Genomic DNA, 9,645 nt, shown 5'->3' on the forward strand with positions numbered 1-9,645 from the left:
AGATCTAGACATCCCAGTTCCACACTCCCCAGGCCCTGGTAGAGAGCCCACAGCTTCCTTAATGAATGCTGGGTCAGAGTCCAGCCCATCCCCCTGAGAGCCCAGGGGTTCCCCAGGAGGCCCAGGAATTCCCAAGCCATTCAGTATGACACTTCCCCTAGGGCACTGTATCAGTCACGGTGGGATAACTGATGAAAGAAACAACTCCCAAATCTCAGGGGCATAACACATTAATGTTTATCCTTCGTATCACAGCATAACCCAGGTCACTTGGAGTTGTGGAAATTTCTACTCTCTGCAGTCATTCAGGAACCCAAGCCCTTTCATCTTGTGGCTCCACACTTGTCTTGGTACTTTGTTGTTGTTCAGTAGCTAAGTTGTGTCCAACTCTTTGAGACCCCACAGACTGCAGCATGCCAGGCTTTCCTGTCCTTCACCATTTCCCAGAGCTTGCTCAAACTCACGTCCATCGAGTCGGTGATGCCATCCAACCATCTCATCCTCTGTTGCCCCCTTCTCCCCCCGCCTTCAATCTTCCCCAACATCAGGGTCTTTTCTAATGAGTTGGCTCTTCGTATCAGGTGGCCAAAGTATTGGAGTTTCAGCTTCAGCATCAGTCCTTCCAATGAATATTCAGGGTTGATTTCTTTTAGGATGGACTGGTTTGATCTCCTTGCAATCCAAGGGACTCTCAAGAGTCTTCTCCAACACCACAGTTCAAAAGCATCAATTCTTCAGTGCTCAGCTTTCTTTATAGTCCAACTCTCACATCCATACATGACTACTCGAAAAACCATAGCTTTGACTATTGGGACCTTTGTTGGTGCTTGGAGTTCTCTCCATTTACCCAATGGATGGTGAATGAGAGAGGGTGTTGAGAACTGCAAAACTGTGGTGGTTCAGACAGTAAAGAAGCTGCCTGCAACGCAGCAGACCCAGGTTCTACCTCTGGTTTGGGAAGATCCCCTGGAGAAGGGAATGGCAACCCACTCTAGAATTCCACTTGAGAACTCCACTCAAGAATTCTCTTGCCTGGAGAATTCCATGGACAGAGGAGCCTGGTGTGTTACAGTCCATGGGGTTGTGAAGAGTTAGATATGACTGAGTGACTAACATAACATGCCGGAATCAATCTACATTGCTTTTGCCCACATTCCCTTGGTCAGAACTCAGACACATGGTCTCACCTAACTGCAAGGGAGTCTAGGAAATGCAGTTTAGCGGAAAGCCCAGGAAGGAAAGGAATGGGAGTTGGTAAACAGAGGAATGCCACTGATCCTTAATGTTTGTGTTGTCATTGAGTAGGGTCTGCCTCCCCTGGACTATGAGTTCTTTTGAAGCAGGAACTGGATTCATATTTGCCTCTCTGAGTCATGAGCTCCAGGCTTCAAACCCCAGCTGAGTGGTCCAGAAGGTGGCATACCAGAAGTGGATATCACAGCTTAGCATGCCACCCACTAGGCTGCCAGGAACATGGCAAAAACAGGCGGATCGCAAAAAAGACCACTAGATAGGAGACTTACAACCACAGCAGACCCTGAAGGCTTAGGGCAGAGATAGGAAGAGGGCCTAGAAGAACCCTAAGCCAAGGACGCAACCTTCAGTGGCAGCAGAGAAGGGCACCAACCAAGCTTGGACTGTCACACTTATCAACATAATACCCTTCACCACAAAAGAGGTCAGGCCTTAATATACCTACTTTACTGATATGGGAATAGAGGGGTTTCCCCCACCCCAAGTCAGCCAGCCCTAGAACACAAGTCTCCTGCCTAAGGAACTTTATAAAGCTATCAGGCTCTTTATGTTACTAATCCATCTAATCCATGAACATTCAAGGGCACTTCACTGTGGGGACCTCTGGGGATCTGGGCCTCCACCTCTCTGGACATGCTCTGTGCTGTGTCCTGCTCCATGTATCTGGATGACCACACACGCCTTGCAATGAGTTACATCCCACAGGCATGTTTGAAGGATCTGTCTCTAGTTTTCAGAACATTTTACATCATGGGCCATATTTACAAATCAAGAAATTTTACCTAATGGAGAGTCCTGGATTTTCTTTTTAAAAAGTCAAGAGGTCCAGCCACCATGGGTCCAACTCCCACAAGAAGAGAGTCACTCAAAGCTGAATAACTGCTGTGCTGTTAACAGGACATATGTCCTCCATGTTCCCACAATCCGCGCTTTCTGATTTTTCTTCTTTCTGCACTGTGTTACTCATTTAACTCTCTCCCTGGCTCTTGCAAGTATTTGAGTTTATAATCTCAACCCTGTGCGTTTATGAGCCTTCAATCACCTAGCCCCTCCATCATTCATTCAGTCCATCAGCAGGTATTGGCTGAGTGGTTGTTCTAGGCCAGGTTTGTGCTGCACAGTGGGCATGAAAACAAGTTCTGCCCTTGGAGAACTCACAGTCTGGAGAGAAAGACATATACAGAAACAACATTGCAGGGAATTCCCTGCGGCTCAATGCTTAGGACTTGGCACTTTCACTGATGGGGCCTGAGCTCAGTCCTTGGTTGGGAAACTAAGGTCCTGTAAGCCTTGCAGCAAGCACAGCCAGAGGGGGGAAAAACAACAACAATAACAACATTGTAACTGGGGGATGTTCTATGGATCCCAGATGTTTAAGTTTGTACCTCAGTGCCTGATGCACATCCTCTTGGGGACTCACCTGTCCCCACGCAAGGGGATGGCGTCCTACTGTAAGCACTTGCAGCTCCCCGCTTACCGTCCTCTGCATGGAGGCTGGAAAGACTGGAGAATAGTTGTCCCCAGGAACAGTATTCAAACCGCTAACCTGAGTTGGTGGATAATCACCTCAGCTCCCTCCCCCTCAGGCAGGATGACTGATTCTATGCTGCCTACCTGTGATTCGGATTCTATGCTGCCTACCAGAAGTTCCCCAGGGGCTAGTGCATTAACCTGCTCTTTAAGGCACTCTATATTTTCCCTTCCCTGCACCACTTCCCTGCAGACACTTCCTCAGATCATTTCCCAGGGAAATCACAGGCATTTACACCCTTATCTGCTTCTGGGGGAGCCTACTTCTGAGACGTGTGCCCATAAACAAATGGGGTGCACAGCCTCCACTGCCCTTCAGAATCCATTTACCTCAAAAGGAAATTGACTGTCATTTAGCCTGGACTGGTCAGCAGATAAGCCCAAACAACTCATTAGCCTTCCTTTAAAAATAATTGCTATAGTAATCAGGCTAAAAATATAAGGAACTCTAGTAAGTAAACATATTTTAAACATACTAATATAAAAGAAAAAATTAAATAATAAACAGTAATTAAAACGCTGCATAAGCAGGTGGTTGGGCCTGCTGTTTTTTATCTTTTTGTGATTTTGTTACACATTAAATCAGCTCGTTCATTTCCTCTGTAGAGAAACCTGCAGCTGCTGTGACCTTCCTTTCCACTACCCCCTTCACTGGCTCCTTTTGAAAGAAGGAAGGCCTGTGAAAATCATGGAGGTGATCAGGAGGGACTGATGTTTGTGCATCATTCCAGAAACTTTCTGTGCGTTATTTCATCAGTTCCTCTCAATGGCCCGTGAGGGAGATGAGCTCATCTTCACTCTCCAGGTGCAGCAGGGACTCTGGAATGTCAGGAGACCTGCCTGGGACCACAAGACCCAAACCCACGTGACTCAAAACCCACCCTATGGCCTTCTCCTCCAGCTGTGTGTGTGTGTTGACTGGGATGAGGAGGGAGGGAAGAACAGCAGACCTAACCTGAGGTTAGGTGCTGAGCTGAGGTGCTGGCAATGGCCATTCAACCTACAGGTCACTGCTTCCTTCTGGTCCGGAAAGATTCCAGAGAAGAATAAAGGCAGAGAGTCGGTGTGGAATAGAAGGACCAGAATCTGGAGCAGAAGATGCAAATGGAAATCCTTTATCCTTCCTCCCCTCTCTCAGTCCCTTCTTCCCTCCCTCTCTTTCTTTTTTTTTTTTTTCCAATCATGAGCAAGGGCTCAAGGGAGCCCAGAAATATCTGGTGGATTATTTAAGAGGTGTTAACTCTTTTTAAAGACTCTGATAAAGGCTCATGCACTAATGGTTTGGACAGACAGAGGAAACAAAATCTCTTTGTGTCATCTGATTACATGGTCATAGGTAGGTAAGGCTAAAAATATAGTGCCTCCCTGCTTCTTGGGCGATACCAGGACTAGGTGGCAACAACACAGGGCCTGGCACTAAGTAACAGCTCAGGAATGGCTCATTGCTCCCTCCTTCTCACCCTTTCCCAGTTCTGGCAAATAAGAGGTTCACCAGCTTGATTTTTCAATACTAATGTCTGCCTTCCAGCATCCCATACTGCCTGCTTCCATCAAGAAGCTAAACCAATATTTCCAACTCATCAACACTTAAACACGAGGCCAATTTGCCCAATACATTGTCTATTTATTTTCCAGGCTGCAATCTTTATGATGCCTATTCCTGAGGCAGTTAATTTGCTCTTGAATACATATCTTTGTGTATTGGTTACCCATTTCATTAGCGGCGATATTGAGACCGGCTGGGACGTGTGGAGGATTTTTCACGGAGTGAAAGAAGGTTTTTAATAAGCCCCATCATTGCTGGCTTTATGGTTCCATTTGATGAGCGACAAATGTATTCATTTGGCAGCTGCATTCCTTAATCAGGTATTCACTGGGTAACAGCACATATAAATATGGAGAAACACAGAGTTTAGGGAGCTGAGTGCAGTCATTTTCCACAGGGATTGGAGCATTGTCTGTATTCACCATCAGTTTTCAAGCAAAAGCCTCTCCATGCTGGATTTGAAATTCTGTACATAAGCATGTGGGTCCCATCTATGACTCACTGCCCTCTCTCAAGAGCATCCTCCTCCACCAAGGGGCCAGGCCCTCCAGAGCGCTCTTGTCCCCTCTTCTACATCAAACAAGTCTCCAGTCACTTGGTTTCTTTGATCGATGGTACTTTTAAACCTTTCCTGTGACTCCCACTCCATTTGCCCTCAAAATTCCCCTAGAGGAAAAAATGACTAAAGTACATTAGCTCTACTTTCAACAACTTTATTGAGGTATAATTGACAAATAAAAATTGTGTATATGTATACCTTACATACACAATTTATATATATATATGTATACCTTACATATACACAATTTTTATTTGTCAGTGTATATGTAAGGTACACATATGGGGGCTTTCCTCATAGCTCAGTTTGTAAAGAATCTGCCTGCAATGCAGGAGACTCCAGTTCTATTCCTGAGTTGGGAAGATCTGCTGGAGAAGGGATAGGCTACCCACTCCAGTATTCTATGGTTTCCCTTGTGGCTCAGCTGGTAAAGAATCCACCTGCAATTCAGGAGACCTGGGTTTGATCCCTGGGTCGGGAAGATCCCCTGGAGAAGGGAAAGGTTACCCACTCCAGTATTCTGGCCTGGAGAATTCCATGGACTATACAGTTCATGGGGTCGCAAAGAGTCAGACATGACTGTGCGACTTTCACTTTCACTAAGGTATACATATAGATAAACATATATGTTGCGCAAGATTCACCAAACTCGAGCTAATTAATATCTCCATTGTCTCACAAAGTTACTATTTTTTTCTTTTTTGGCCTGTGTGACTTGAACACTTAATATCTTCCCTCTTAACAATATGTACCCTCAGGTGTACAATACACTATTGTTAACTACAGTCATATTGCTGTACATTAAATCTCCAGAATCTAATCATCTTGCATAAATGAAACTTCATAGCCTTTCACCAACAACTCCCCATTTCCCCCTCTGCCTGCCCTTGGCAACCACCATACCACTCTTTGCTTCTGAGTTTGGCTATTTTAGGTTACATATTTAAGTGAAATTGTTACCAAAACCCAAGTGCTTGTGTTTGATGCACAGTGAGGCCAAACAATACCAAAACGTCAGAATCGGGAGCAAAGAAAGGTTTACTGGCAATGCCATGCAAGGAGATAGGTGGCTCATGCCTTAAAAACCCCAGATTCCCTGGAAGCTCTTAGCAAAGCTCTTTTCTATGAACAATGAGGGAGGGGCATGAGTAGTTGTTGCAAACTTCTTGGTGTCAGAGCCTTTGTTCTTGAGGTCAGGTCATAGAGCCGAGTCTTTCCTGTAAACCTCAACCAAAACCAATGTTATTCTCTGTTCTCACAAGAAAGGGCAAGTTCTCAAGGCACAACTTTCCTCCTTCGAGGTCCTGGTCCTGGCAAAGAGGAGGCAGATCTTAGTTGGTGGGTCCTTTGGGGCCAGGTCCCCAGACCCAGTTGTCATTGCTGAAGAAGCCAGGCACCCAGAACCCAGGCTCTCAGGCCACCCAACCGGCAGGGGCAGGTCCCGCAGACTGTGTCCCATGCAGACAGCCACTGCCATTAGGTTGCAGAGGCAGGGTTGGGGAGAGGTTCATCTCAGCCTCAAGGACTGGGCCTGGCCAGTGGGTGGTCTTGGTGAGGGCTCTGGAGCCCCCAGACTGTTCCCTCGGAACCCCAGCTCATCTGCTTGCCCAAAGCTGGGAGAAGGCTGGAATCTACCTCTTACCTCATTCTCTGCTGGACGCCCACCACTCACAACTGTTGGCTGAACGGACCCACTAACGGTTGCTCACTGACAGCCGGTCACTTGTGGGAGGGGCCCATTGTGGCGCCAGCCAATGGCTGAGCAGGACCACTAACGGTTGCTCATTGACTGCTGGTCACTTGTGGGAGGGGCCCACTGTGGCGCCAGCCAATGGCTGAGCAGGACCACTAACGGTTGCTCATTGACTGCTGGTCACTTGTGGGAGGGGCCCACCGTGGCGCCAGCCAGTGGCTAAGCAGGACGACTAATGGTCCAGGGTTAACTTTGCCTGGGAACAGGATGTGGGAGGTGGCGGAGTGCGGGCGGCGGGTAATTGTGCACAGCAATAGCCACTTGCTGAAGGCTTCGCTCTGCCGCACTCTATTCCAAAATCATACAGTATTTCTCTTTTTCTCTCCAGCTTATGTCACCTAGTATAGTGTCCTCCAAGTTGAGCCATGTGTCATAAATGATAGGACTTCCTCCTTTTTTATAGCTGAGTAATATTCCATGCCCCGTCTTCTTTATCCATTCATCTTTCCACAAACATTTAGGTTGCTTCCATGTCGTGGCTATTGTGAATAATAAAGCAATGAATCTGGGAGTGCAGATATGTCTTCAAGATCCTGATTCCAGCTCCTTTGGAAACAGACTCAGAAGAAGGATTGCTGGATCTTATGATAGTTCTATTTTTAATTTTTACAAAAAAACTTTGTAGAAACTTCATACTGTTTTCCGTAGTGGCTACACTGATTTACATCCCCACCAACAATAAGCAAGGCTTCCCTTTTTCCCACATGTTTACCAACGCTTGTTATTTCTTGTCTTTTTTGATAATAGCTATTCAAATAGACGTTTCTAGGAATTTCTGTTGTTTTCCTTGAACCTGGGACAGAAGCCATTCCCCTGTAGATAGTGAGATTGGGTTTCTCAGGAGGTTGAAGACTAGAATGTGTGTGTGGTGTATGTATGTGTGTATGTTAAGTGCCCCCATTGGTAAGATTAGAATAATATGTCTAGCGAGACTATCATGGCAGGAACCATGTTTGTTTACTGCTGTATCCATGGAACCCAGAGCAGTGTCTGGCATATCAGGATTCTTAGCATATGTTAGGAAAGGATTAATCAATCAAGGTCCTGTTCTCTGTTCAGCTACTTCTAGGCTATAAGTGGAAACTCCCAGATACGCCAACAGAAGGTAGCTTAACAATAAGCAGAAAACCTCATCCCCCTACTCAGGCCAAGAGTGGCCTTTCCTAGACAAACCTCCATGCTGAGAACCCCAAGGGAAAACAGGGGCAAAGAAAGAAGAATGGCAAAGGAGAAAGTGAGCAGATGGGGGAAACCTACCCCAGCTGTTGGCATCCATGAACAAGGAAAACCAATCTCGGTTTGGAAAGGATAATGTTTGTAAGGACTTGGCCAGGATTATAATGAAAAGAGGAAATGCACTAAATGTTGTGGAAATAACACACATTTTTTTTTTCCTTTCATATCTGGAATTGCCTGAACCTCTCATTTTAGTCATGGTGTCAAAACAGACCCTGGATCAGAAAGAGGCAGGCCAGGACCTCTAATGTCAATACATAGGCAGCTGAGAAGTTCAAGGCCATGGCCACAGGAACACGGTGGGTTCAGGTGTGGATAGTCTTGTCCAGAAGACGGGGCACCAACAGCAGCAGCCAGGCAACAGGAGGTGAGATGTCATAGAAGTCCTGGGATTCTTGTGTGTGGTCCTTGCATATGGGAGCAGGCACGTAGGAATCAGGGGATATCTGGACAGTGATAGACTGACAGCTCCTCCCATAAAGAGACTTTCTTGACTCCTTTTCCAGGAGCAAGGCCCCTCAGCAGCCTCCCACCTCCCTGCTCTACTTACCACACACCACCCTTTACAACCAGCAGCTTTCCTGGCTGCTTCAACCACTGAGCTCTTCTTATTGGCAGGAACCACATCTCACAGGAGGTGCAAAATGCTATGAAAAGGGAAGAGCCTACCATTCAGGTTGACTGTTTGGGGAGGAAAAAAAAAAATCACTCTGGAACCAAAAGACAGACTAGAGCTTTACCACTCAAAGTTTTGCTGTTTTGAGGACCAGCAGCTTTGGCATTGCCTGGAGCTCTGTTACAAAAGCTGTGTCTTGGGCTCCACTCAGACCTCCTGAATCAGAGTCTGCATGTTCACAGTAACCTCGAGTGATTCATAAGATCATTATAATTTGAGAAGCAGTGGGCTAGAGAATTGAACTTGGATTTCTGAGACTCTAAATTCATAGTTCTTTGAACTCCCACATTTCCATGGTGCTTTGAAAGTCATATAGCACTCTGATAAATTTTCTCTTAATGCTTCCCCAGGCTGAATTGAGTAAGGGAGAAAGAGAATATTGTAAAAAACAAACAAAAAGAATGAAAGAAACAAACAAAAAGCCTAGAACTCACTAACAGAGTGCCTACTCTAAACCAATCACAATGCTATAAGCTGTCACAAAATACATTCTCTTAAGTCACTAAAACAAGCACTAAAGTTAGGGGAGTAATGGGCACCATTTTCCAGATGGAGTCAGATTAAGAATGATTCACAAACTTTACCAAATTCACTCAATTTGGACTTGCTCAGCTGTGACAAACAGAGAGGCCATCCTGGTCTAACTCAATCAGAGGTCCGTATACAGAAATTAGGTGACTCAGTTCCTCTCACTGCTTGGAGCCTTAAGTAGTGGGATTTTAGTCCATCATATATCTAAGCTGACTTGTCTTCACTCAGGGCACCATGGGAATGGGTTGGCTGTCCATCAGTGCTTTCTGATTCTTGTGGAGTCCAACAGTTGGAAAAAAAGAAAGAAAGAAAGAAAATAGGTGACTCAGAATCCTAGGATAGGAAATTCAACAAGACCAAGTGTTATGGAGTCTTAAAGGAGACAGCAGTTGAGAACCAAGGTACCTGTCTTTTCTTCTTGGGTATGCAAATTGCCCTTGAGATGGGAATTCTTGTACAAGTGATTACTGAGGGAGGCTCCTAGGAGGAAGATGAGAGGGAAGCAGGACAGGGAAGGGGAGAGAAGAAATCTAAGCAGGAATGTCATCTCAGGTGGAGAC

General features: G+C 45.9%; 1 non-coding gene across 1 annotated transcript; it reads left to right on the forward strand.

Moving 5' to 3' along the window:
- The first annotated feature begins 9,226 nt into the window (after nucleotides 1-9,226).
- Nucleotides 9,227-9,376, forward strand: LOC122449074. The gene has a single exon (XR_006271888.1). It is a non-coding gene; the product is annotated as a small nucleolar RNA SNORA79 (small nucleolar RNA).
- The last annotated feature ends 269 nt before the right edge of the window (nucleotides 9,377-9,645 follow it).

The sequence above is a fragment of the Cervus canadensis genome, chromosome 10 (assembly GCF_019320065.1).
Source record: "Cervus canadensis isolate Bull #8, Minnesota chromosome 10, ASM1932006v1, whole genome shotgun sequence".
Lineage (NCBI taxonomy): Eukaryota > Metazoa > Chordata > Mammalia > Artiodactyla > Cervidae > Cervus > Cervus canadensis.